Below are 23,226 nucleotides of genomic sequence, written 5' to 3'. Positions count from 1 at the left end.
ACTGAAATCGGTAGTCGGAGTGCCGGCTTCCTCCACTGTAGCTAACTCGTGCGAAATCGCGGCGGCAGAAAGCAAGGTGTGTTTGTTTGTATTCACACGGTCTGTTGGTAAACAGTCTTCCGGCCTCTCAGGTTGGTTGTGTTCAGCGACGGGCAGGTTGGTGTTTACAACGGTCTCCGGACCAACGTCCTCGTCGGGTGTCTGTAGAGCCGACATCGGACGGTCGTCCACTTGTTGGGCATCCAAGTCGTGTAGTGGCGGGCCGGCCGGCGGCGTCACAACAGTCAGCTGTAAACACTGGTCGACACCGTTGTTGACCGACGCCGCCGGGGAAGCAGCGGCGTCGGAGCCCTCACCTATGCTGTCCACGGCAAGGGTTTCCTGCGAGGGAGGGTTCGCGTCCGTGACAGATATCTGGTCGTTGGCCGACAACTCTTCATCAGTTCCACTATCGTCACAGGTACGGCGTCGTTTGTTACCGACCGATAACGTTGTGCTAACAGCAAGTGGAAGCTTCTCGCTCTTTTGTGCTAAAGGCGGGAAGGACTCGTTGCTAAGATCGGGTTCAACGGCCTCTGACGTACTGTGTTGCAAAGTTGTCTCCCCCAACTTCTGATGTTGGGTCATAATATCAGCTAGTGTCAACCTCTGGCGTTTTTGTAAGGAGTTTTTAAGCACGAAAACACGCCGAGGACAATCACTGCGTAAGTGACCGCTCTCGTTACAAATATAACAAGTTTCTACTTGCCCACTATAAACGACATGTGCTTTATAGCCACAGACCACGATATTCGAGGGAATATTAACTTTAATGCTCATATCAACAGAACGAACCCCACTGTAGCATTGCAATTTGTGTTGGCTAGACCATTTTTCCATTCTGATTTGTCGAATATCACCGTATTTAGCAAGAACATCCTTCAACAGGTAATCGTCAACTTCTGGTGGCAAATTGAATACCCGAACCTGCTTATACTCTACATCAGCATTGGTGATTATCACGGTACTCACCGACTGGTCTCGATGATGGAATTCCGCCTTTCCTCCAGTTTTCTGCAAGATTTTCTCCAGTTGCAACGGAGTGAGAAACTTGACAAAGAAACAGTAATCCGCCATATCATAGTACGCTGTGTGAACCTGGTCGGACGTTATCCCAATTATATCCACAATCCAATCATGAATTTCCAGGGAGCTTGGTTGCACACGACGCGATGCCTTGTCAAACTCAAAACACAATGTATTCTTTCGGGGAACCGATTTAGCCATAACTGTAACGATAAGCGGCCGAAACCGCTAGTAAGATAAACAAGACGACGAGAAGAGACAAAAACTCAAAATACTACGAGAAAACGCACAATCACAGACACAAGAAACGATCAAAACACGGCTTGCGGCGCTACGACGGCACGGAAGTTTAGGCACGTCCGATCGCTGTCGCGGCTCAAGCGCAACTAACTGAGCTAACGGGCCTCGGCAGATGCAGTTGCTCAGCCCTACGCTGGAATCAGGTGGCATGAAGCCATACACCATTCCTATGGTCGTCGTGTGTCTGCTTCCCTAGTCTATATTCTGCTGACGGTCACGAAACAGTAGCTATATTGCGAGCAGGACGGGAAACGGCCGCTCGGACAGCTCAAACTTGTCACGATTCGTGTGGAAAAAATTCCGTTCCGGTACCGGGAATCGAACCCGGGCCTCCTGGGTGAAAGCCAGGTATCCTAGCCACTAGACCACACCGGATGCGGCCGTTTCATTCGACCGTTCGTACGGTCGCTTGTCGCATTGTCGCTCTCTTTGCGAGCATCTTTGCACATACTGACTGGCAAGGCGCGCACCTCAAACGTCGCAGAGCAATGCTTTTGGCTTCATGCTCTGCTGGGAGAAGAGGAATAGGGAAGCTGTATGTAGCAATAACAGGAAGTAAACATTTTCCCGCTGAAGCGTTGAAACGTTGCCGATAACAAACAAGAAATAAGTTGGCGCCCTAGCAACAGCACCACCTTCAGTCACAGAAAATTAGATGCCCCGGGTGAGGATCGAACTCACGACCTTAAGATTATGAGACTTACGCGCTGCCTACTGCGCTACCGAGGCAGGCGATCGTTAGACCTTCTGGAATCTTGGTAAGTACCGAATACAAGTGGTAGAGAGTCTGCACTCCCTGGCTCATTTTTTCTGTTGCTACACGTGCATTCACGGCGCGGCAGGCAACTTGCGATGCTAGGCCGACGCCAGTATGTACAATAGCACGCAGGAGTCCAAACGAGCAGTCGTCCGCGCTGCATGATTGGTTCTTTCCACACGGAATCCCGCGGTTCATTCTCATGGCTCACGCAGTTCGAGTGCGAAAGACACGCAGCACCCCTACCGGAGAAAAAACAAAATGATGCATCGGCCGGGAATCGAACCCGGGCCGCCCGCGTGGCAGGCGAGCATTCTACCACTGAACCACCGATGCTCGGGCCAGCGGTACCTTCACGCTGCTTCCCGAGCAGATGTCTCAAGGGAAAGTGGGACTGCCGTCAAGCGCCGTAGCATTCTGTGGAGAAGATGCTGCAGACGCTGAATCCTGCACTGCACTGCTTAAAGATGCCGCCAGAACGCGGTCCTCTGCGTACTCTTGCGCCGCCGGCGCCGACTCTTGCCAAAGGATGCGAAATGTGCGCGGATACGCTGTCCGAATGCGTCTGGATGTGCTCCCCTAGCCTGCCTCGAAATGCGCCTGCCGGGTACGATCACCTTCGGCCGCTGCCGACAGGCGGGAAGCCGACTCAGCGCGGTGGCGGGGCGCTCGCTTGTGCGGTGGTGGTGTAATGGTCAGCATAGTTGCCTTCCAAGCAGTTGATCCGGGTTCGATTCCCGGCCACCGCAGCAGGCTTTTAATTTCGCGTATGAGTACTTTTGCCACGCGCTCTTAAACTATTGTTTTTTCGCCCTCTTACTCGCTGCATACCAGCCCTTAGTGTGTCTCGACTTGTCTCGACTTTGCTCAGCTGACGCGAGAGCTGACGCTCTCAAATCGGCCTATATCAAAACGACAAGCACGAGAAACGACTGAGAGAGGTAAGGAGAGGCGAGGCGAGGCGATGGACACACAGCACGCCCCCTTCATTTCACGGTGGCGTCTCCCTGGCCGAATCGGGCTGTAGCTCCGAAAACAAAGGAGAAACAAAAATAGGAAGTAAAACTGCCAATACTGCCCTGTGTTCCCATGCGCTCACCCGCCCAAGTACTGACAAGGGCCAAAGTTGTTACGCATCGGCAATCGGACATTTTCTCTAACCAGTGTATTCAAGATATTATGGCCATTGCCGAGTGAATGCTGTAGTGCTTCCCGACGAGTCGGGTTCGGATCCTCTGTCAACTTCCACGCAGGGTGATGATCATTTGGTCATCACACTCGCCAGCTGAAATCGGCGCTGCCTTTTCGCAGTAGTAAAAGAGAAGTGGCCCGTGGGGGGATCGAACCCACGACCTTCGCGTTATTAGCACGACGCTCTAACCAACTGAGCTAACGGGCCTCGGCAGATGCAGTTGCTCAGCCCTACGCTGGAATCAGGTGGCATGAAGCCATACACCATTCCTATGGTCGTCGTGTGTCTGCTTCCCTAGTCTATATTCTGCTGACGGTCACGAAACAGTAGCTATATTGCGAGCAGGACGGGAAACGGCCGCTCGGACAGCTCAAACTTGTCACGATTCGTGTGGAAAAAATTCCGTTCCGGTACCGGGAATCGAACCCGGGCCTCCTGGGTGAAAGCCAGGTATCCTAGCCACTAGACCACACCGGATGCGGCCGTTTCATTCGACCGTTCGTACGGTCGCTTGTCGCATTGTCGCTCTCTTTGCGAGCATCTTTGCACATACTGACTGGCAAGGCGCGCACCTCAAACGTCGCAGAGCAATGCTTTTGGCTTCATGCTCTGCTGGGAGAAGAGGAATAGGGAAGCTGTATGTAGCAATAACAGGAAGTAAACATTTTCCCGCTGAAGCGTTGAAACGTTGCGGATAACAAACAAGAAATAAGTTGGCGCCCTAGCAACAGCACCACCTTCAGTCACAGAAAATTAGATGCCCCGGGTGAGGATCGAACTCACGACCTTAAGATTATGAGACTTACGCGCTGCCTACTGCGCTACCGAGGCAGGCGATCGTTAGACCTTCTGGAATCTTGGTAAGTACCGAATACTAGAGGTAGAGAGTCTGCACTCCCTGGCTCATTTTTTCTGTTGCTACACGTGCATTCACGGCGCGGCAGGCAACTTGCGATGCTAGGCCGACGCCAGTATGTACAATAGCACGCAGGAGTCCAAACGAGCAGTCGTCCGCGCTGCATGATTGGTTCTTTCCACACGGAATCCCGCGGTTCATTCTCATGGCTCACGCAGTTCGAGTGCGAAAGACACGCAGCACCCCTACCGGAGAAAAAACAAAATGATGCATCGGCCGGGAATCGAACCCGGGCCGCCCGCGTGGCAGGCGAGCATTCTACCACTGAACCACCGATGCTCGGGCCAGCGGTACCTTCACGCTGCTTCCCGAGCAGATGTCTCAAGGGAAAGTGGGACTGCCGTCAAGCGCCGTAGCATTCTGTGGAGAAGATGCTGCAGACGCTGAATCCTGCACTGCACTGCTTAAAGATGCCGCCAGAACGCGGTCCTCTGCGTACTCTTGCGCCGCCGGCGCCGACTCTTGCCAAAGGATGCGAAATGTGCGCGGATACGCTGTCCGAATGCGTCTGGATGTGCTCCCCTAGCCTGCCTCGAAATGCGCCTGCCGGGTACGATCACCTTCGGCCGCTGCCGACAGGCGGGAAGCCGACTCAGCGCGGTGGCGGGGCGCTCGCTTGTGCGGTGGTGGTGTAATGGTCAGCATAGTTGCCTTCCAAGCAGTTGATCCGGGTTCGATTCCCGGCCACCGCAGCAGGCTTTTAATTTCGCGTATGAGTACTTTTGCCACGCGCTCTTAAACTATTGTTTTTTCGCCCTCTTACTCGCTGCATACCAGCCCTTAGTGTGTCTCGACTTGTCTCGACTTTGCTCAGCTGACGCGAGAGCTGACGCTCTCAAATCGGCCTATATCAAAACGACAAGCACGAGAAACGACTGAGAGAGGTAAGGAGAGGCGAGGCGAGGCGATGGACACACAGCACGCCCCCTTCATTTCACGGTGGCGTCTCCCTGGCCGAATCGGGCTGTAGCTCCGAAAACAAAGGAGAAACAAAAATAGGAAGTAAAACTGCCAATACTGCCCTGTGTTCCCATGCGCTCACCCGCCCAAGTACTGACAAGGGCCAAAGTTGTTACGCATCGGCAATCGGACATTTTCTCTAACCAGTGTATTCAAGATATTATGGCCATTGCCGAGTGAATGCTGTAGTGCTTCCCGACGAGTCGGGTTCGGATCCTCTGTCAACTTCCACGCAGGGTGATGATCATTTGGTCATCACACTCGCCAGCTGAAATCGGCGCTGCCTTTTCGCAGTAGTAAAAGAGAAGTGGCCCGTGGGGGGATCGAACCCACGACCTTCGCGTTATTAGCACGACGCTCTAACCAACTGAGCTAACGGGCCTCGGCAGATGCAGTTGCTCAGCCCTACGCTGGAATCAGGTGGCATGAAGCCATACACCATTCCTATGGTCGTCGTGTGTCTGCTTCCCTAGTCTATATTCTGCTGACGGTCACGAAACAGTAGCTATATTGCGAGCAGGACGGGAAACGGCCGCTCGGACAGCTCAAACTTGTCACGATTCGTGTGGAAAAAATTCCGTTCCGGTACCGGGAATCGAACCCGGGCCTCCTGGGTGAAAGCCAGGTATCCTAGCCACTAGACCACACCGGATGCGGCCGTTTCATTCGACCGTTCGTACGGTCGCTTGTCGCATTGTCGCTCTCTTTGCGAGCATCTTTGCACATACTGACTGGCAAGGCGCGCACCTCAAACGTCGCAGAGCAATGCTTTTGGCTTCATGCTCTGCTGGGAGAAGAGGAATAGGGAAGCTGTATGTAGCAATAACAGGAAGTAAACATTTTCCCGCTGAAGCGTTGAAACGTTGCGGATAACAAACAAGAAATAAGTTGGCGCCCTAGCAACAGCACCACCTTCAGTCACAGAAAATTAGATGCCCCGGGTGAGGATCGAACTCACGACCTTAAGATTATGAGACTTACGCGCTGCCTACTGCGCTACCGAGGCAGGCGATCGTTAGACCTTCTGGAATCTTGGTAAGTACCGAATACAAGAGGTAGAGAGTCTGCACTCCCTGGCTCATTTTTTCTGTTGCTACACGTGCATTCACGGCGCGGCAGGCAACTTGCGATGCTAGGCCGACGCCAGTATGTACAATAGCACGCAGGAGTCCAAACGAGCAGTCGTCCGCGCTGCATGATTGGTTCTTTCCACACGGAATCCCGCGGTTCATTCTCATGGCTCACGCAGTTCGAGTGCGAAAGACACGCAGCACCCCTACCGGAGAAAAAACAAAATGATGCATCGGCCGGGAATCGAACCCGGGCCGCCCGCGTGGCAGGCGAGCATTCTACCACTGAACCACCGATGCTCGGGCCAGCGGTACCTTCACGCTGCTTCCCGAGCAGATGTCTCAAGGGAAAGTGGGACTGCCGTCAAGCGCCGTAGCATTCTGTGGAGAAGATGCTGCAGACGCTGAATCCTGCACTGCACTGCTTAAAGATGCCGCCAGAACGCGGTCCTCTGCGTACTCTTGCGCCGCCGGCGCCGACTCTTGCCAAAGGATGCGAAATGTGCGCGGATACGCTGTCCGAATGCGTCTGGATGTGCTCCCCTAGCCTGCCTCGAAATGCGCCTGCCGGGTACGATCACCTTCGGCCGCTGCCGACAGGCGGGAAGCCGACTCAGCGCGGTGGCGGGGCGCTCGCTTGTGCGGTGGTGGTGTAATGGTCAGCATAGTTGCCTTCCAAGCAGTTGATCCGGGTTCGATTCCCGGCCACCGCAGCAGGCTTTTAATTTCGCGTATGAGTACTTTTGCCACGCGCTCTTAAACTATTGTTTTTTCGCCCTCTTACTCGCTGCATACCAGCCCTTAGTGTGTCTCGACTTGTCTCGACTTTGCTCAGCTGACGCGAGAGCTGACGCTCTCAAATCGGCCTATATCAAAACGACAAGCACGAGAAACGACTGAGAGAGGTAAGGAGAGGCGAGGCGAGGCGATGGACACACAGCACGCCCCCTTCATTTCACGGTGGCGTCTCCCTGGCCGAATCGGGCTGTAGCTCCGAAAACAAAGGAGAAACAAAAATAGGAAGTAAAACTGCCAATACTGCCCTGTGTTCCCATGCGCTCACCCGCCCAAGTACTGACAAGGGCCAAAGTTGTTACGCATCGGCAATCGGACATTTTCTCTAACCAGTGTATTCAAGATATTATGGCCATTGCCGAGTGAATGCTGTAGTGCTTCCCGACGAGTCGGGTTCGGATCCTCTGTCAACTTCCACGCAGGGTGATGATCATTTGGTCATCACACTCGCCAGCTGAAATCGGCGCTGCCTTTTCGCAGTAGTAAAAGAGAAGTGGCCCGTGGGGGGATCGAACCCACGACCTTCGCGTTATTAGCACGACGCTCTAACCAACTGAGCTAACGGGCCTCGGCAGATGCAGTTGCTCAGCCCTACGCTGGAATCAGGTGGCATGAAGCCATACACCATTCCTATGGTCGTCGTGTGTCTGCTTCCCTAGTCTATATTCTGCTGACGGTCACGAAACAGTAGCTATATTGCGAGCAGGACGGGAAACGGCCGCTCGGACAGCTCAAACTTGTCACGATTCGTGTGGAAAAAATTCCGTTCCGGTACCGGGAATCGAACCCGGGCCTCCTGGGTGAAAGCCAGGTATCCTAGCCACTAGACCACACCGGATGCGGCCGTTTCATTCGACCGTTCGTACGGTCGCTTGTCGCATTGTCGCTCTCTTTGCGAGCATCTTTGCACATACTGACTGGCAAGGCGCGCACCTCAAACGTCGCAGAGCAATGCTTTTGGCTTCATGCTCTGCTGGGAGAAGAGGAATAGGGAAGCTGTATGTAGCAATAACAGGAAGTAAACATTTTCCCGCTGAAGCGTTGAAACGTTGCGGATAACAAACAAGAAATAAGTTGGCGCCCTAGCAACAGCACCACCTTCAGTCACAGAAAATTAGATGCCCCGGGTGAGGATCGAACTCACGACCTTAAGATTATGAGACTTACGCGCTGCCTACTGCGCTACCGAGGCAGGCGATCGTTAGACCTTCTGGAATCTTGGTAAGTACCGAATACAAGTGGTAGAGAGTCTGCACTCCCTGGCTCATTTTTTCTGTTGCTACACGTGCATTCACGGCGCGGCAGGCAACTTGCGATGCTAGGCCGACGCCAGTATGTACAATAGCACGCAGGAGTCCAAACGAGCAGTCGTCCGCGCTGCATGATTGGTTCTTTCCACACGGAATCCCGCGGTTCATTCTCATGGCTCACGCAGTTCGAGTGCGAAAGACACGCAGCACCCCTACCGGAGAAAAAACAAAATGATGCATCGGCCGGGAATCGAACCCGGGCCGCCCGCGTGGCAGGCGAGCATTCTACCACTGAACCACCGATGCTCGGGCCAGCGGTACCTTCACGCTGCTTCCCGAGCAGATGTCTCAAGGGAAAGTGGGACTGCCGTCAAGCGCCGTAGCATTCTGTGGAGAAGATGCTGCAGACGCTGAATCCTGCACTGCACTGCTTAAAGATGCCGCCAGAACGCGGTCCTCTGCGTACTCTTGCGCCGCCGGCGCCGACTCTTGCCAAAGGATGCGAAATGTGCGCGGATACGCTGTCCGAATGCGTCTGGATGTGCTCCCCTAGCCTGCCTCGAAATGCGCCTGCCGGGTACGATCACCTTCGGCCGCTGCCGACAGGCGGGAAGCCGACTCAGCGCGGTGGCGGGGCGCTCGCTTGTGCGGTGGTGGTGTAATGGTCAGCATAGTTGCCTTCCAAGCAGTTGATCCGGGTTCGATTCCCGGCCACCGCAGCAGGCTTTTAATTTCGCGTATGAGTACTTTTGCCACGCGCTCTTAAACTATTGTTTTTTCGCCCTCTTACTCGCTGCATACCAGCCCTTAGTGTGTCTCGACTTGTCTCGACTTTGCTCAGCTGACGCGAGAGCTGACGCTCTCAAATCGGCCTATATCAAAACGACAAGCACGAGAAACGACTGAGAGAGGTAAGGAGAGGCGAGGCGAGGCGATGGACACACAGCACGCCCCCTTCATTTCACGGTGGCGTCTCCCTGGCCGAATCGGGCTGTAGCTCCGAAAACAAAGGAGAAACAAAAATAGGAAGTAAAACTGCCAATACTGCCCTGTGTTCCCATGCGCTCACCCGCCCAAGTACTGACAAGGGCCAAAGTTGTTACGCATCGGCAATCGGACATTTTCTCTAACCAGTGTATTCAAGATATTATGGCCATTGCCGAGTGAATGCTGTAGTGCTTCCCGACGAGTCGGGTTCGGATCCTCTGTCAACTTCCACGCAGGGTGATGATCATTTGGTCATCACACTCGCCAGCTGAAATCGGCGCTGCCTTTTCGCAGTAGTAAAAGAGAAGTGGCCCGTGGGGGGATCGAACCCACGACCTTCGCGTTATTAGCACGACGCTCTAACCAACTGAGCTAACGGGCCTCGGCAGATGCAGTTGCTCAGCCCTACGCTGGAATCAGGTGGCATGAAGCCATACACCATTCCTATGGTCGTCGTGTGTCTGCTTCCCTAGTCTATATTCTGCTGACGGTCACGAAACAGTAGCTATATTGCGAGCAGGACGGGAAACGGCCGCTCGGACAGCTCAAACTTGTCACGATTCGTGTGGAAAAAATTCCGTTCCGGTACCGGGAATCGAACCCGGGCCTCCTGGGTGAAAGCCAGGTATCCTAGCCACTAGACCACACCGGATGCGGCCGTTTCATTCGACCGTTCGTACGGTCGCTTGTCGCATTGTCGCTCTCTTTGCGAGCATCTTTGCACATACTGACTGGCAAGGCGCGCACCTCAAACGTCGCAGAGCAATGCTTTTGGCTTCATGCTCTGCTGGGAGAAGAGGAATAGGGAAGCTGTATGTAGCAATAACAGGAAGTAAACATTTTCCCGCTGAAGCGTTGAAACGTTGCGGATAACAAACAAGAAATAAGTTGGCGCCCTAGCAACAGCACCACCTTCAGTCACAGAAAATTAGATGCCCCGGGTGAGGATCGAACTCACGACCTTAAGATTATGAGACTTACGCGCTGCCTACTGCGCTACCGAGGCAGGCGATCGTTAGACCTTCTGGAATCTTGGTAAGTACCGAATACAAGTGGTAGAGAGTCTGCACTCCCTGGCTCATTTTTTCTGTTGCTACACGTGCATTCACGGCGCGGCAGGCAACTTGCGATGCTAGGCCGACGCCAGTATGTACAATAGCACGCAGGAGTCCAAACGAGCAGTCGTCCGCGCTGCATGATTGGTTCTTTCCACACGGAATCCCGCGGTTCATTCTCATGGCTCACGCAGTTCGAGTGCGAAAGACACGCAGCACCCCTACCGGAGAAAAAACAAAATGATGCATCGGCCGGGAATCGAACCCGGGCCGCCCGCGTGGCAGGCGAGCATTCTACCACTGAACCACCGATGCTCGGGCCAGCGGTACCTTCACGCTGCTTCCCGAGCAGATGTCTCAAGGGAAAGTGGGACTGCCGTCAAGCGCCGTAGCATTCTGTGGAGAAGATGCTGCAGACGCTGAATCCTGCACTGCACTGCTTAAAGATGCCGCCAGAACGCGGTCCTCTGCGTACTCTTGCGCCGCCGGCGCCGACTCTTGCCAAAGGATGCGAAATGTGCGCGGATACGCTGTCCGAATGCGTCTGGATGTGCTCCCCTAGCCTGCCTCGAAATGCGCCTGCCGGGTACGATCACCTTCGGCCGCTGCCGACAGGCGGGAAGCAGGCGGGAAGCCGACTCGCGGTGGCGGGGCGCTCGCTTGTGCGGTGGTGGTGTAATGGTCAGCATAGTTGCCTTCCAAGCAGTTGATCCGGTTCGATTCCCGGCCACCGCAGCAGGCTTTTAATTTCGCGTATGAGTACTTTTGCCACGCGCTCTTAAACTATTTGTTTTTTCGCCCTCTTACTCGCTGCATACCAGCCCTTAGTGTGTCTCGACTTGTCTCGACTTTGCTCAGCTGACGCGAGAGCTGACGCTCTCAAATCGGCCTATATCAAAACGACAAGCACGAGAAACGACTGAGAGAGGTAAGGAGAGGCGAGGCGAGGCGATGGACACACAGCACGCCCCCTTCATTTCACGGTGGCGTCTCCCTGGCCGAATCGGGCTGTAGCTCCGAAAACAAAGGAGAAACAAAAATAGGAAGTAAAACTGCCAATACTGCCCTGTGTTCCATGCGCTCACCCGCCCAAGTACTGACAAGGGCCAAAGTTGTTACGCATCGGCAATCGGACATTTTCTCTAACCAGTGTATTCAAGATATTATGGCCATTGCCGAGTGAATGCTGTAGTGCTTCCCGACGAGTCGGGTTCGGATCCTCTGTCAACTTCCACGCAGGGTGATGATCATTTGGTCATCACACTCGCCAGCTGAAATCGGCGCTGCCTTTTCGCAGTAGTAAAAGAGAAGTGGCCCGTGGGGGGATCGAACCCACGACCTTCGCGTTATTAGCACGACGCTCTAACCAACTGAGCTAACGGGCCTCGGCAGATGCAGTTGCTCAGCCCTACGCTGGAATCAGGTGGCATGAAGCCATACACCATTCCTATGGTCGTCGTGTGTCTGCTTCCCTAGTCTATATTCTGCTGACGGTCACGAAACAGTAGCTATATTGCGAGCAGGACGGGAAACGGCCGCTCGGACAGCTCAAACTTGTCACGATTCGTGTGGAAAAAATTCCGTTCCGGTACCGGGAATCGAACCCGGGCCTCCTGGGTGAAAGCCAGGTATCCTAGCCACTAGACCACACCGGATGCGGCCGTTTCATTCGACCGTTCGTACGGTCGCTTGTCGCATTGTCGCTCTCTTTGCGAGCATCTTTGCACATACTGACTGGCAAGGCGCGCACCTCAAACGTCGCAGAGCAATGCTTTTGGCTTCATGCTCTGCTGGGAGAAGAGGAATAGGGAAGCTGTATGTAGCAATAACAGGAAGTAAACATTTTCCCGCTGAAGCGTTGAAACGTTGCGGATAACAAACAAGAAATAAGTTGGCGCCCTAGCAACAGCACCACCTTCAGTCACAGAAAATTAGATGCCCCGGGTGAGGATCGAACTCACGACCTTAAGATTATGAGACTTACGCGCTGCCTACTGCGCTACCGAGGCAGGCGATCGTTAGACCTTCTGGAATCTTGGTAAGTACCGAATACAAGTGGTAGAGAGTCTGCACTCCCTGGCTCATTTTTTCTGTTGCTACACGTGCATTCACGGCGCGGCAGGCAACTTGCGATGCTAGGCCGACGCCAGTATGTACAATAGCACGCAGGAGTCCAAACGAGCAGTCGTCCGCGCTGCATGATTGGTTCTTTCCACACGGAATCCCGCGGTTCATTCTCATGGCTCACGCAGTTCGAGTGCGAAAGACACGCAGCACCCCTACCGGAGAAAAAACAAAATGATGCATCGGCCGGGAATCGAACCCGGGCCGCCCGCGTGGCAGGCGAGCATTCTACCACTGAACCACCGATGCTCGGGCCAGCGGTACCTTCACGCTGCTTCCCGAGCAGATGTCTCAAGGGAAAGTGGGACTGCCGTCAAGCGCCGTAGCATTCTGTGGAGAAGATGCTGCAGACGCTGAATCCTGCACTGCACTGCTTAAAGATGCCGCCAGAACGCGGTCCTCTGCGTACTCTTGCGCCGCCGGCGCCGACTCTTGCCAAAGGATGCGAAATGTGCGCGGATACGCTGTCCGAATGCGTCTGGATGTGCTCCCCTAGCCTGCCTCGAAATGCGCCTGCCGGGTACGATCACCTTCGGCCGCTGCCGACAGGCGGGAAGCCGACTCAGCGCGGTGGCGGGGCGCTCGCTTGTGCGGTGGTGGTGTAATGGTCAGCATAGTTGCCTTCCAAGCAGTTGATCCGGGTTCGATTCCCGGCCACCGCAGCAGGCTTTTAATTTCGCGTATGAGTACTTTTGCCACGCGCTCTTAAACTATTGTTTTTTCGCCCTCTTACTCGCTGCATACCAGCCCTTAGTGTGTCTCGACTTGTCTCGACTTTGCTCAGCTGACGCGAGAGCTGACGCTCTCAAATCGGCCTATATCAAAACGACAAGCACGAGAAACGACTGAGAGAGGTAAGGAGAGGCGAGGCGAGGCGATGGACACACAGCACGCCCCCTTCATTTCACGGTGGCGTCTCCCTGGCCGAATCGGGCTGTAGCTCCGAAAACAAAGGAGAAACAAAAATAGGAAGTAAAACTGCCAATACTGCCCTGTGTTCCCATGCGCTCACCCGCCCAAGTACTGACAAGGGCCAAAGTTGTTACGCATCGGCAATCGGACATTTTCTTTCATTTTCTCTAACCAGTGTATTCAAGATATTATGGCCATTGCCGAGTGAATGCTGTAGTGCTTCCCGACGAGTCGGGTTCGGATCCTCTGTCAACTTCCACGCAGGGTGATGATCATTTGGTCATCACACTCGCCAGCTGAAATCGGCGCTGCCTTTTCGCAGTAGTAAAAGAGAAGTGGCCCGTGGGGGGATCGAACCCACGACCTTCGCGTTATTAGCACGACGCTCTAACCAACTGAGCTAACGGGCCTCGGCAGATGCAGTTGCTCAGCCCTACGCTGGAATCAGGTGGCATGAAGCCATACACCATTCCTATGGTCGTCGTGTGTCTGCTTCCCTAGTCTATATTCTGCTGACGGTCACGAAACAGTAGCTATATTGCGAGCAGGACGGGAAACGGCCGCTCGGACAGCTCAAACTTGTCACGATTCGTGTGGAAAAAATTCCGTTCCGGTACCGGGAATCGAACCCGGGCCTCCTGGGTGAAAGCCAGGTATCCTAGCCACTAGACCACACCGGATGCGGCCGTTTCATTCGACCGTTCGTACGGTCGCTTGTCGCATTGTCGCTCTCTTTGCGAGCATCTTTGCACATACTGACTGGCAAGGCGCGCACCTCAAACGTCGCAGAGCAATGCTTTTGGCTTCATGCTCTGCTGGGAGAAGAGGAATAGGGAAGCTGTATGTAGCAATAACAGGAAGTAAACATTTTCCCGCTGAAGCGTTGAAACGTTGCGGATAACAAACAAGAAATAAGTTGGCGCCCTAGCAACAGCACCACCTTCAGTCACAGAAAATTAGATGCCCCGGGTGAGGATCGAACTCACGACCTTAAGATTATGAGACTTACGCGCTGCCTACTGCGCTACCGAGGCAGGCGATCGTTAGACCTTCTGGAATCTTGGTAAGTACCGAATACAAGTGGTAGAGAGTCTGCACTCCCTGGCTCATTTTTTCTGTTGCTACACGTGCATTCACGGCGCGGCAGGCAACTTGCGATGCTAGGCCGACGCCAGTATGTACAATAGCACGCAGGAGTCCAAACGAGCAGTCGTCCGCGCTGCATGATTGGTTCTTTCCACACGGAATCCCGCGGTTCATTCTCATGGCTCACGCAGTTCGAGTGCGAAAGACACGCAGCACCCCTACCGGAGAAAAAACAAAATGATGCATCGGCCGGGAATCGAACCCGGGCCGCCCGCGTGGCAGGCGAGCATTCTACCACTGAACCACCGATGCTCGGGCCAGCGGTACCTTCACGCTGCTTCCCGAGCAGATGTCTCAAGGGAAAGTGGGACTGCCGTCAAGCGCCGTAGCATTCTGTGGAGAAGATGCTGCAGACGCTGAATCCTGCACTGCACTGCTTAAAGATGCCGCCAGAACGCGGTCCTCTGCGTACTCTTGCGCCGCCGGCGCCGACTCTTGCCAAAGGATGCGAAATGTGCGCGGATACGCTGTCCGAATGCGTCTGGATGTGCTCCCCTAGCCTGCCTCGAAATGCGCCTGCCGGGTACGATCACCTTCGGCCGCTGCCGACAGGCGGGAAGCCGACTCAGCGCGGTGGCGGGGCGCTCGCGTGTGCGGTGGTGGTGTAATGGTCAGCATAGTTGCCTTCCAAGCAGTTGATCCGGGTTCGATTCCCGGCCACCGCAGCAGGCTTTTAATTTCGCGTATGAGTACTTTTGCCACGCGCTCTTAAACTATTGTTTTTTCGCCCTCTTACTCGCTGCATACCAGCCCTTAGTGTGTCTCGACTTGTCTCGACTTTGCTCAGCTGACGCGAGAGCTGACGCTCTCAAATCGGCCTATATCAAAACGACAAGCACGAGAAACGACTGAGAGAGGTAAGGAGAGGCGAGGCGAGGCGATGGACACACAGCACGCCCCCTTCATTTCACGGTGGCGTCTCCCTGGCCGAATCGGGCTGTAGCTCCGAAAACAAAGGAGAAACAAAAATAGGAAGTAAAACTGCCAATACTGCCCTGTGTTCCCATGCGCTCACCCGCCCAAGTACTGACAAGGGCCAAAGTTGTTACGCATCGGCAATCGGACATTTTCTTTCATTTTCTCTAACCAGTGTATTCAAGATATTATGGCCATTGCCGAGTGAATGCTGTAGTGCTTCCCGACGAGTCGGGTTCGGATCCTCTGTCAACTTCCACGCAGGGTGATGATCATTTGGTCATCACACTCGCCAGCTGAAATCGGCGCTGCCTTTTCGCAGTAGTAAAAGAGAAGTGGCCCGTGGGGGGATCGAACCCACGACCTTCGCGTTATTAGCACGACGCTCTAACCAACTGAGCTAACGGGCCTCGGCAGATGCAGTTGCTCAGCCCTACGCTGGAATCAGGTGGCATGAAGCCATACACCATTCCTATGGTCGTCGTGTGTCTGCTTCCCTAGTCTATATTCTGCTGACGGTCACGAAACAGTAGCTATATTGCGAGCAGGACGGGAAACGGCCGCTCGGACAGCTCAAACTTGTCACGATTCGTGTGGAAAAAATTCCGTTCCGGTACCGGGAATCGAACCCGGGCCTCCTGGGTGAAAGCCAGGTATCCTAGCCACTAGACCACACCGGATGCGGCCGTTTCATTCGACCGTTCGTACGGTCGCTTGTCGCATTGTCGCTCTCTTTGCGAGCATCTTTGCACATACTGACTGGCAAGGCGCGCACCTCAAACGTCGCAGAGCAATGCTTTTGGCTTCATGCTCTGCTGGGAGAAGAGGAATAGGGAAGCTGTATGTAGCAATAACAGGAAGTAAACATTTTCCCGCTGAAGCGTTGAAACGTTGCGGATAACAAACAAGAAATAAGTTGGCGCCCTAGCAACAGCACCACCTTCAGTCACAGAAAATTAGATGCCCCGGGTGAGGATCGAACTCACGACCTTAAGATTATGAGACTTACGCGCTGCCTACTGCGCTACCGAGGCAGGCGATCGTTAGACCTTCTGGAATCTTGGTAAGTACCGAATACAAGTGGTAGAGAGTCTGCACTCCCTGGCTCATTTTTTCTGTTGCTACACGTGCATTCACGGCGCGGCAGGCAACTTGCGATGCTAGGCCGACGCCAGTATGTACAATAGCACGCAGGAGTCCAAACGAGCAGTCGTCCGCGCTGCATGATTGGTTCTTTCCACACGGAATCCCGCGGTTCATTCTCATGGCTCACGCAGTTCGAGTGCGAAAGACACGCAGCACCCCTACCGGAGAAAAAACAAAATGATGCATCGGCCGGGAATCGAACCCGGGCCGCCCGCGTGGCAGGCGAGCATTCTACCACTTTTTTTTTTTTTTTTTTTTTTTAGGGCCTCCCAACTCCCCTTATAGCCCTCCTTACTCTCACCAAAATATGCCTTCTTCGGCGAGCTTCATCGCTATATTTGCTGGACTGTCGAACTTCGTGGAACAGAGGAATAACTTAAAACAAAATCATCTTCTGCTCAGATGGTGTGGTGTCTTCTTCCACAGAAAAATGAGGAACTAAGAGTAATTTTATCGCGGAATTCGTGGACGGTGTTCTTTCCTCCGCTGGTTCAACTCTTTTGCGCGTAGTGCAACTAAAATCATATTCCGCTTAAAAGGAAAATATTCTCCCTCCTGACTAACGTCACTCACTCCGATGTAGCAGAGAGTTGTTACAAAACAGGTGTCAACACAGCACAACAGCACAACATGAGAGTTTATGTCGATGTGTGCATCACACGAAAGAAACAGAAATCACAGGAAAGTAATAAAATGAAATCGCGACAGTCCGGGAACAGAAATTAAGAGACTGTATCTTCTAAAATACAGATGAAGTCTTGTAAACAAAATAAAATAAAATTCCTCAAAATTAAAAGGACACTCCTCCCTTGGAGATAAAACCAGAACGACCCGTAGTGAGGTTGTGGCACGAGTCACCAACCATAACACAACTAAAACAAATAAAAGAAGGAAAGAGAAATTAAAAGTGGAACGCGTCAGCTCAGTAATCTCAGTTCAAGGTGTTTGCCGCAGTTCCATTTCATAGCCGTAATCCAAGGCCGCCTTCAAAAAATTCGCAAACAGTTCGCGAAATTGAACGCAATCCTTCAGTGTCATATACTGGGCCCACAAATAATCCAGGTAAATCACAGTATCAGTGACGGCCATATCGATAAGGGCATAAATCGTATGCCCTAAGATCCAGACAGTGGCGTTGTTTTTCGTCCGCGGAAAAGCTTTGAAGTTAGGCACTATCACACGACGAACAGTCACAAGGTGAGGAGGCGTTCTATTAATGTGGGCGACCATTCGTTGACACAGCCGCCATACCGTCGACACCGATGCACACTCAAAACGATGTTCTCGTGTGTCCACAGCACCACATCTACCACAGTTGGCAGAGGGAAGGAGATGAATGTCGGCAAGCCGCTGGTTCGTCGCTAGGGTGTTGTTGACGATCTTAAACCAGAGCGCACTCACGTCCGACGGCAACACCGGGTTGTTGATGTTTGCCCACACGTTCACCCATTCCACTGTGGGATTCCGGAACACCAGTTTATGACGCGGAGGTCGTCCAGTCAGGGCAACGTAGAGTCCTCGGGCGGTCCTGTGTCTGTCGGTAGCCGTCGACAGAGCGTAGCTCCTCGTTAAAAAGTACTCCCGTATGTAGGACATCTTATACGGGATGGCCGCGAGAGAGACGGGCGCCGCTTCAGAGTGTGGGCGGTAGAGCTCCAGGAGTGCCGCGGTGGTTCCTGCCGGGTCGTCGGACTGCAGGGTGGCTGTCCGGTGGACGAGCAGCGCGCCGCATTTGCGTGGAACGTCGGTGAAACCGAGGCCGCCCAGCTGCCTGTCGATGACACAGGTCGAAGCCTTGACTTTAAAAATCTCATGCCGCCACAGGAGCCAGTAGACTGCCTGCGAAATCGCCCTCCCGATCGGCTTCGGAACACTAAGCAGTTGGGCGATGTACCACGCGTTCGATAAGATGAATGTGTTAATGACAGCCACACGTTGATGTAAGTTGAGTCGGCGACCTGAGTGGCTGCGGCATAGGGCCTTCACAGTGCCAAGAATTCGCCTCCAGTTTAAAACTTGCATTTTTTGTGGGCACGCTACAATGTCGAGTCCTAAAATTTTGTGGGTGCGCACAACACGGAACCAGTCCCGTTCAGCAGACAGTCCCCGCCGACCCAGTGGTACCAATACAGTTTTCCGCGTATTCAGAACGGCGCCAGAGGCACGTTCGTACAATGTCAGAACATCGCGAACTCTGTCCAAGTCATGTGCCCGCCCCATGAAAAGTCCCACGTCGTCAGCATAGGCAGCACATTTGAGAGAGACGTGACAGACCTGGACACCTTCAATGATTCGACCGACTGCGCGCAAAAACGGGTCGAGCGCAATGACAAATAGGAGCATTGATAAAGGACAGCCCTGTCTGACGGATCTTGTAATAGGAATGGGCGGCGACTGCCAACCATTGATGACAATTACTGACGTCGCCGATGTTAAAAGATTCCGTATAGCATCGAGAAAGTGGCCGCCGAACCCCAGTTTTGTCATGACGGACAGAAGATAATCGTGCCCGATACGGTCGAATGCATTGGCAAAATCGATGGAGAGAATGCCAGCGGACAGGTCATTTAGGGCTGCGTACGCGACCACGTCTCGGTATGAAGCCGCAGCGTGAAAAATGCTACGGCGTTGCACACCACACGACTGAAAGGGACTGATTATCTTGTCCATGACCACATTGAGTTTCGTTGCGAGGCATCGTGCCGCCAGTTTATAGTCTGCATTTAAAAGTGTGATAGGGCGTAATGCCTCAACACGGCATGCTGTCGGTGTCTTCGGAATTAATATAATACGCCCTGCAACGAACTTCGAAGGGACAGCAGCACCACGAACAATTTCATTTATCATGATCGTCAATGTCTCACCGAAAATATCCCAATAATCCAGGTAAAATTCGATGGGAAGGCCATCTGGACCTGGAGACTTCCCTCGACGACACGAACGTAACACATCTTTCACATCGTCCCGTGATAACATCTCATCCAGTGACTGACGGTCAGATTCGGAGATGACAGTATCCAATTCATCTAACAGAAAGGAACGTGCGACATCATCGGCAGCTGTCCGTCGGAACAATCTCTTAAAGTGGTCGGTGATGTGGGGAACGATCTCATGCTTCGCCGTGAGACGAGCACCAGTGTCCGTGATGAGGGTGGTAATGTCTTTCCTCCGCGCCAACCGTTTCTCGCGTGCCAAGTGGTAAAGCGTTGGCACTTCGTCAATGGTCTCACACTGCGGTCGGCTCCTGATCAGAACACCTTGTGCCTTGTGGAGGTGATGCTGGAGTATCTTGCTTTTAATTCTATTCAAACGTGCGCGTAAGTTTTGATCTGGCGCCACGGGCGCATCAAGCGCATCTTGGAGGCACTGCTGATAAAAGGCAATGGTGCGCCTCTCCCAAAATGACGCCTCCCTTGCATACCGCATCGCAACACTGCGCAACTGCGGTTTGGCTAAGTCGACCCACCATTGTAAGACCGAGGCATAACTTCCCCGTTTTTCAGAACAAAACTGCCACACGTTCTGAATCTCGCAACGTAAACCGGCGTCAGAGAGATGACGGGTATTGAGTTTCCAAACACGGGAAGGGGGCGCCTGCCTATTTGCCAGTAATTGCACGTCACACACAACACCGCAGTGATCGCTAAAGGCGACGGGATGTACCGCAACCCTCTGAAGATAGGTTTGAAGCGGCCGCGACACATAAATGCGATCAATTCTGCTGGCACCGTTCGCATAAAAATGTGTGTATTGCGTCGTGGTAGGATGAAAATGACGCCAAACATCGATCAAGTCATTTGTCACAATTAGTTGGGAAAGTTCCGGGCACATGGTAGCCGTGGGAAATTGATCGGCTCCGGCAGTAACACAGTTAAAATCGCCGCCAACTACTACATTGCGGGTCGACGCAAAAAACGGAACCACATCTTGATTAAAAAAAACAGAACGTGCACGTTTATGATCAGTGCCACTCGGCGCGTATATATTAATAAATGTGACATCCTGGATCGTACACGTAAGTAAGCGACCATTCGGTAAAAAGTGAACGTTAGTTGGTTGTAATACAGTTTTATAAAGAACAGCGGTGCCACAAGTACCTTCAACGTTAATGTTATAGATGACATCATAACCAGGGACGTTATTGAAGCGCTTAACAGTAACTTCTTGGAGCAATGCAACGTCATAGCCTCCCAAAGTTAAAAAGTCTATAAAACTTGCTATTTTATGCGCAGCTATGATGCGATTTACATTGAGTGATAAAACTGAGAAGATCTTTAGATGTTGACGAGCGGCGGCCATTTAAAACACAGACACTCAAGTATTAGCAAGAAAAATGAAAAACGGAAGACGCAGATGCAGCGTCTCAAGCACACCAATAAAACTGTCAAGAAGCACTGCAACCCATTACGTAACTCGTGGACAATACTGTGCAGAAAATTACTGTCAGCGTGCAGGAAACAGCGTAACATAACGTCGCAGGTAAACGGGGCACGAATTACAGCAGGTCCGCCGAAAGCCGCTAATGGGATCCAGGGTCGTCCTCCTCCTGCTTCCACCAGGGCGTCTCCGTTGGTCGGTCGGTCGGTTGGGCGCGACCACCAGCGGTGTCTGTGTACGTGGCCTCGTCCGCCTGTGTTGTTGCTGTACCGGCGGCCGACGTCGCCGAATGCCTGCGCGTGCGCTGCGGTAGCTGCTCGCTACTTTGCTCGCTTTTGCGCTTCGCAGCATGCGCACCCTGTTCGCGTGCCGTATTTAAGAACACCTTGAGATGTGCAGTTTGTTCCCTTATACGCTCCTGGCGCGCAGAGCTGTCAGAGGCAGGGGGGCACGATGTCTGAACTTCACTCTCACTGCCACTCTCTGAAACAGGGGTGCACGGTAAATCATCTGACTGCTGACTCCTAGTACCCTTATTTTTATTTTTCTTTGTACGCCCTTTCCTCGGTGCCAGGGGAACCTCTTCAGGCGGCGGAGGCGGTGGTAAGGAGGTGTCCATCTCTTCCGAAATAGCAACTGGTGCATGATCCGAAACATCTGGGACCTCCTTAGCAACTGAATCCGATTCTACTACAGCCGAGGACAAAATGGGAGCGTCCTCCATTCGTTCCTGTGGCGCGTCTACAGTAACATTCACCTCACTTGGTACATCCTCAGCACGAATAGGGTCGGCAGGGCGGGGTTGTGATACAGTGCCCGCTACTATTTCACTCAGTAGTGGCACAAAGTGGCCACCAGTAGCCGCAGCATCACTACGTGGGAGCTGCACGGGTCGTCTACGGGGACAATCAACACGTAAATGCTCAGTGGAATGACAAATTGAGCATGTGGGTGGCTGGCCGATATAAGTCACTTGAGCCCTACAGCCCGCAATCATTACGTAGGATGGAATGTGTTTCTTCAGGTCAATGCGGACACTACGTACTCCACTATTAACCTGGTACCGGTACGCGCTAGACCACTTTTCGTTTACTACCGACAAGACAACGCCGTACTGAGTGAGAGCACGTGCAATCAAATCATTGCCGCATTCGGGGGGCACATTAAATACTCGGACCGTTCTAACACCATAACCCGAGGGCACAATCTGCACATCACTGACTGTGCCATCGACATGCCTAAATTTACGCACTCCGCCAAATTTTTCAACAAATCTTTCACAGATGTCGCCGGAAAAGAACTTCAAAAAAAGCGAATATTGCGCGAAATCCAACTGAAAAGTGTCCACTAGATCTTCCGGGATTTTCAAATCTTCGAATATAAATTCGTGGATTTCAAAAGCGGTGGGCCGCAAAGCATTTCGATCGAACACAAACTGCGCAGTGTTTGCCCTAGTAACTGTCGACATGGTACTCACGTTGAAGAAACTTGAACACGTGGACCTCGAAACACTCGCTGAGCGCCGCCCCGCGATGTAAACAAAGCCGCAACCGCTCCGCTGCTCCGCGCGATGTGCGCGGATACGCTGTCCGAATGCGTCTGGATGTGCTCCCCTAGCCTGCCTCGAAATGCGCCTGCCGGGTACGATCACCTTCGGCCGCTGCCGACAGGCGGGAAGCCGACTCAGCGCGGTGGCGGGGCGCTCGCTTGTGCGGTGGTGGTGTAATGGTCAGCATAGTTGCCTTCCAAGCAGTTGATCCGGGTTCGATTCCCGGCCACCGCAGCAGGCTTTTAATTTCGCGTATGAGTACTTTTGCCACGCGCTCTTAAACTATTGTTTTTTCGCCCTCTTACTCGCTGCATACCAGCCCTTAGTGTGTCTCGACTTGTCTCGACTTTGCTCAGCTGACGCGAGAGCTGACGCTCTCAAATCGGCCTATATCAAAACGACAAGCACGAGAAACGACTGAGAGAGGTAAGGAGAGGCGAGGCGAGGCGATGGACACACAGCACGCCCCCTTCATTTCACGGTGGCGTCTCCCTGGCCGAATCGGGCTGTAGCTCCGAAAACAAAGGAGAAACAAAAATAGGAAGTAAAACTGCCAATACTGCCCTGTGTTCCCATGCGCTCACCCGCCCAAGTACTGACAAGGGCCAAAGTTGTTACGCATCGGCAATCGGACATTTTCTCTAACCAGTGTATTCAAGATATTATGGCCATTGCCGAGTGAATGCTGTAGTGCTTCCCGACGAGTCGGG

General features: G+C 53.1%; 38 non-coding genes across 38 annotated transcripts; 8 read left to right on the top strand and 30 right to left on the bottom strand.

The window, feature by feature from the left end:
- Positions 1-1,668: 1,668 nt before the first annotated feature.
- On the bottom strand, positions 1,669-1,740 carry Trnae-uuc. The gene has a single exon. It is a non-coding gene; the product is annotated as a tRNA-Glu (tRNA).
- Positions 1,741-2,021: 281 nt separating this feature from the next.
- Trnam-cau lies at positions 2,022-2,094 on the bottom strand. Its single transcript has one exon. It is a non-coding gene; the product is annotated as a tRNA-Met (tRNA).
- Positions 2,095-2,387: 293 nt separating this feature from the next.
- On the bottom strand, positions 2,388-2,458 carry Trnag-gcc. The gene has a single exon. It is a non-coding gene; the product is annotated as a tRNA-Gly (tRNA).
- A 341-nt stretch (positions 2,459-2,799) lies between these two features.
- Trnag-ucc lies at positions 2,800-2,871 on the top strand. Its single transcript has one exon. It is a non-coding gene; the product is annotated as a tRNA-Gly (tRNA).
- Positions 2,872-3,447: 576 nt separating this feature from the next.
- Trnai-aau lies at positions 3,448-3,521 on the bottom strand. The gene has a single exon. It is a non-coding gene; the product is annotated as a tRNA-Ile (tRNA).
- A 198-nt stretch (positions 3,522-3,719) lies between these two features.
- Trnae-uuc lies at positions 3,720-3,791 on the bottom strand. The gene has a single exon. It is a non-coding gene; the product is annotated as a tRNA-Glu (tRNA).
- A 281-nt stretch (positions 3,792-4,072) lies between these two features.
- Trnam-cau lies at positions 4,073-4,145 on the bottom strand. The gene has a single exon. It is a non-coding gene; the product is annotated as a tRNA-Met (tRNA).
- A 293-nt stretch (positions 4,146-4,438) lies between these two features.
- Positions 4,439-4,509, bottom strand: Trnag-gcc. Its single transcript has one exon. It is a non-coding gene; the product is annotated as a tRNA-Gly (tRNA).
- Positions 4,510-4,850: 341 nt separating this feature from the next.
- Trnag-ucc lies at positions 4,851-4,922 on the top strand. Its single transcript has one exon. It is a non-coding gene; the product is annotated as a tRNA-Gly (tRNA).
- Positions 4,923-5,498: 576 nt separating this feature from the next.
- Trnai-aau lies at positions 5,499-5,572 on the bottom strand. Its single transcript has one exon. It is a non-coding gene; the product is annotated as a tRNA-Ile (tRNA).
- A 198-nt stretch (positions 5,573-5,770) lies between these two features.
- Trnae-uuc lies at positions 5,771-5,842 on the bottom strand. The gene has a single exon. It is a non-coding gene; the product is annotated as a tRNA-Glu (tRNA).
- Positions 5,843-6,123: 281 nt separating this feature from the next.
- Positions 6,124-6,196, bottom strand: Trnam-cau. The gene has a single exon. It is a non-coding gene; the product is annotated as a tRNA-Met (tRNA).
- A 293-nt stretch (positions 6,197-6,489) lies between these two features.
- Positions 6,490-6,560, bottom strand: Trnag-gcc. Its single transcript has one exon. It is a non-coding gene; the product is annotated as a tRNA-Gly (tRNA).
- A 341-nt stretch (positions 6,561-6,901) lies between these two features.
- Trnag-ucc lies at positions 6,902-6,973 on the top strand. The gene has a single exon. It is a non-coding gene; the product is annotated as a tRNA-Gly (tRNA).
- A 576-nt stretch (positions 6,974-7,549) lies between these two features.
- On the bottom strand, positions 7,550-7,623 carry Trnai-aau. Its single transcript has one exon. It is a non-coding gene; the product is annotated as a tRNA-Ile (tRNA).
- Positions 7,624-7,821: 198 nt separating this feature from the next.
- Positions 7,822-7,893, bottom strand: Trnae-uuc. Its single transcript has one exon. It is a non-coding gene; the product is annotated as a tRNA-Glu (tRNA).
- Positions 7,894-8,174: 281 nt separating this feature from the next.
- On the bottom strand, positions 8,175-8,247 carry Trnam-cau. Its single transcript has one exon. It is a non-coding gene; the product is annotated as a tRNA-Met (tRNA).
- A 293-nt stretch (positions 8,248-8,540) lies between these two features.
- Trnag-gcc lies at positions 8,541-8,611 on the bottom strand. Its single transcript has one exon. It is a non-coding gene; the product is annotated as a tRNA-Gly (tRNA).
- A 341-nt stretch (positions 8,612-8,952) lies between these two features.
- Trnag-ucc lies at positions 8,953-9,024 on the top strand. The gene has a single exon. It is a non-coding gene; the product is annotated as a tRNA-Gly (tRNA).
- Positions 9,025-9,600: 576 nt separating this feature from the next.
- Trnai-aau lies at positions 9,601-9,674 on the bottom strand. The gene has a single exon. It is a non-coding gene; the product is annotated as a tRNA-Ile (tRNA).
- A 198-nt stretch (positions 9,675-9,872) lies between these two features.
- Trnae-uuc lies at positions 9,873-9,944 on the bottom strand. Its single transcript has one exon. It is a non-coding gene; the product is annotated as a tRNA-Glu (tRNA).
- A 281-nt stretch (positions 9,945-10,225) lies between these two features.
- On the bottom strand, positions 10,226-10,298 carry Trnam-cau. Its single transcript has one exon. It is a non-coding gene; the product is annotated as a tRNA-Met (tRNA).
- Positions 10,299-10,591: 293 nt separating this feature from the next.
- Positions 10,592-10,662, bottom strand: Trnag-gcc. Its single transcript has one exon. It is a non-coding gene; the product is annotated as a tRNA-Gly (tRNA).
- A 349-nt stretch (positions 10,663-11,011) lies between these two features.
- Trnag-ucc lies at positions 11,012-11,082 on the top strand. The gene has a single exon. It is a non-coding gene; the product is annotated as a tRNA-Gly (tRNA).
- Positions 11,083-11,658: 576 nt separating this feature from the next.
- Trnai-aau lies at positions 11,659-11,732 on the bottom strand. The gene has a single exon. It is a non-coding gene; the product is annotated as a tRNA-Ile (tRNA).
- Positions 11,733-11,930: 198 nt separating this feature from the next.
- Trnae-uuc lies at positions 11,931-12,002 on the bottom strand. Its single transcript has one exon. It is a non-coding gene; the product is annotated as a tRNA-Glu (tRNA).
- Positions 12,003-12,283: 281 nt separating this feature from the next.
- Positions 12,284-12,356, bottom strand: Trnam-cau. Its single transcript has one exon. It is a non-coding gene; the product is annotated as a tRNA-Met (tRNA).
- A 293-nt stretch (positions 12,357-12,649) lies between these two features.
- Trnag-gcc lies at positions 12,650-12,720 on the bottom strand. Its single transcript has one exon. It is a non-coding gene; the product is annotated as a tRNA-Gly (tRNA).
- Positions 12,721-13,061: 341 nt separating this feature from the next.
- Trnag-ucc lies at positions 13,062-13,133 on the top strand. The gene has a single exon. It is a non-coding gene; the product is annotated as a tRNA-Gly (tRNA).
- Positions 13,134-13,719: 586 nt separating this feature from the next.
- Positions 13,720-13,793, bottom strand: Trnai-aau. The gene has a single exon. It is a non-coding gene; the product is annotated as a tRNA-Ile (tRNA).
- Positions 13,794-13,991: 198 nt separating this feature from the next.
- On the bottom strand, positions 13,992-14,063 carry Trnae-uuc. The gene has a single exon. It is a non-coding gene; the product is annotated as a tRNA-Glu (tRNA).
- Positions 14,064-14,344: 281 nt separating this feature from the next.
- Positions 14,345-14,417, bottom strand: Trnam-cau. Its single transcript has one exon. It is a non-coding gene; the product is annotated as a tRNA-Met (tRNA).
- A 293-nt stretch (positions 14,418-14,710) lies between these two features.
- On the bottom strand, positions 14,711-14,781 carry Trnag-gcc. The gene has a single exon. It is a non-coding gene; the product is annotated as a tRNA-Gly (tRNA).
- Positions 14,782-15,122: 341 nt separating this feature from the next.
- On the top strand, positions 15,123-15,194 carry Trnag-ucc. The gene has a single exon. It is a non-coding gene; the product is annotated as a tRNA-Gly (tRNA).
- Positions 15,195-15,780: 586 nt separating this feature from the next.
- On the bottom strand, positions 15,781-15,854 carry Trnai-aau. Its single transcript has one exon. It is a non-coding gene; the product is annotated as a tRNA-Ile (tRNA).
- A 198-nt stretch (positions 15,855-16,052) lies between these two features.
- On the bottom strand, positions 16,053-16,124 carry Trnae-uuc. Its single transcript has one exon. It is a non-coding gene; the product is annotated as a tRNA-Glu (tRNA).
- A 281-nt stretch (positions 16,125-16,405) lies between these two features.
- Positions 16,406-16,478, bottom strand: Trnam-cau. The gene has a single exon. It is a non-coding gene; the product is annotated as a tRNA-Met (tRNA).
- Positions 16,479-22,678: 6,200 nt separating this feature from the next.
- Positions 22,679-22,750, top strand: Trnag-ucc. Its single transcript has one exon. It is a non-coding gene; the product is annotated as a tRNA-Gly (tRNA).
- Positions 22,751-23,226: the final 476 nt, after the last annotated feature.

This window comes from Schistocerca americana, unplaced genomic scaffold (genome assembly GCF_021461395.2).
Source record: "Schistocerca americana isolate TAMUIC-IGC-003095 unplaced genomic scaffold, iqSchAmer2.1 HiC_scaffold_116, whole genome shotgun sequence".
NCBI lineage: Eukaryota > Metazoa > Arthropoda > Insecta > Orthoptera > Acrididae > Schistocerca > Schistocerca americana.
This window is presented reverse-complemented; position numbering and strand designations above follow the sequence as displayed.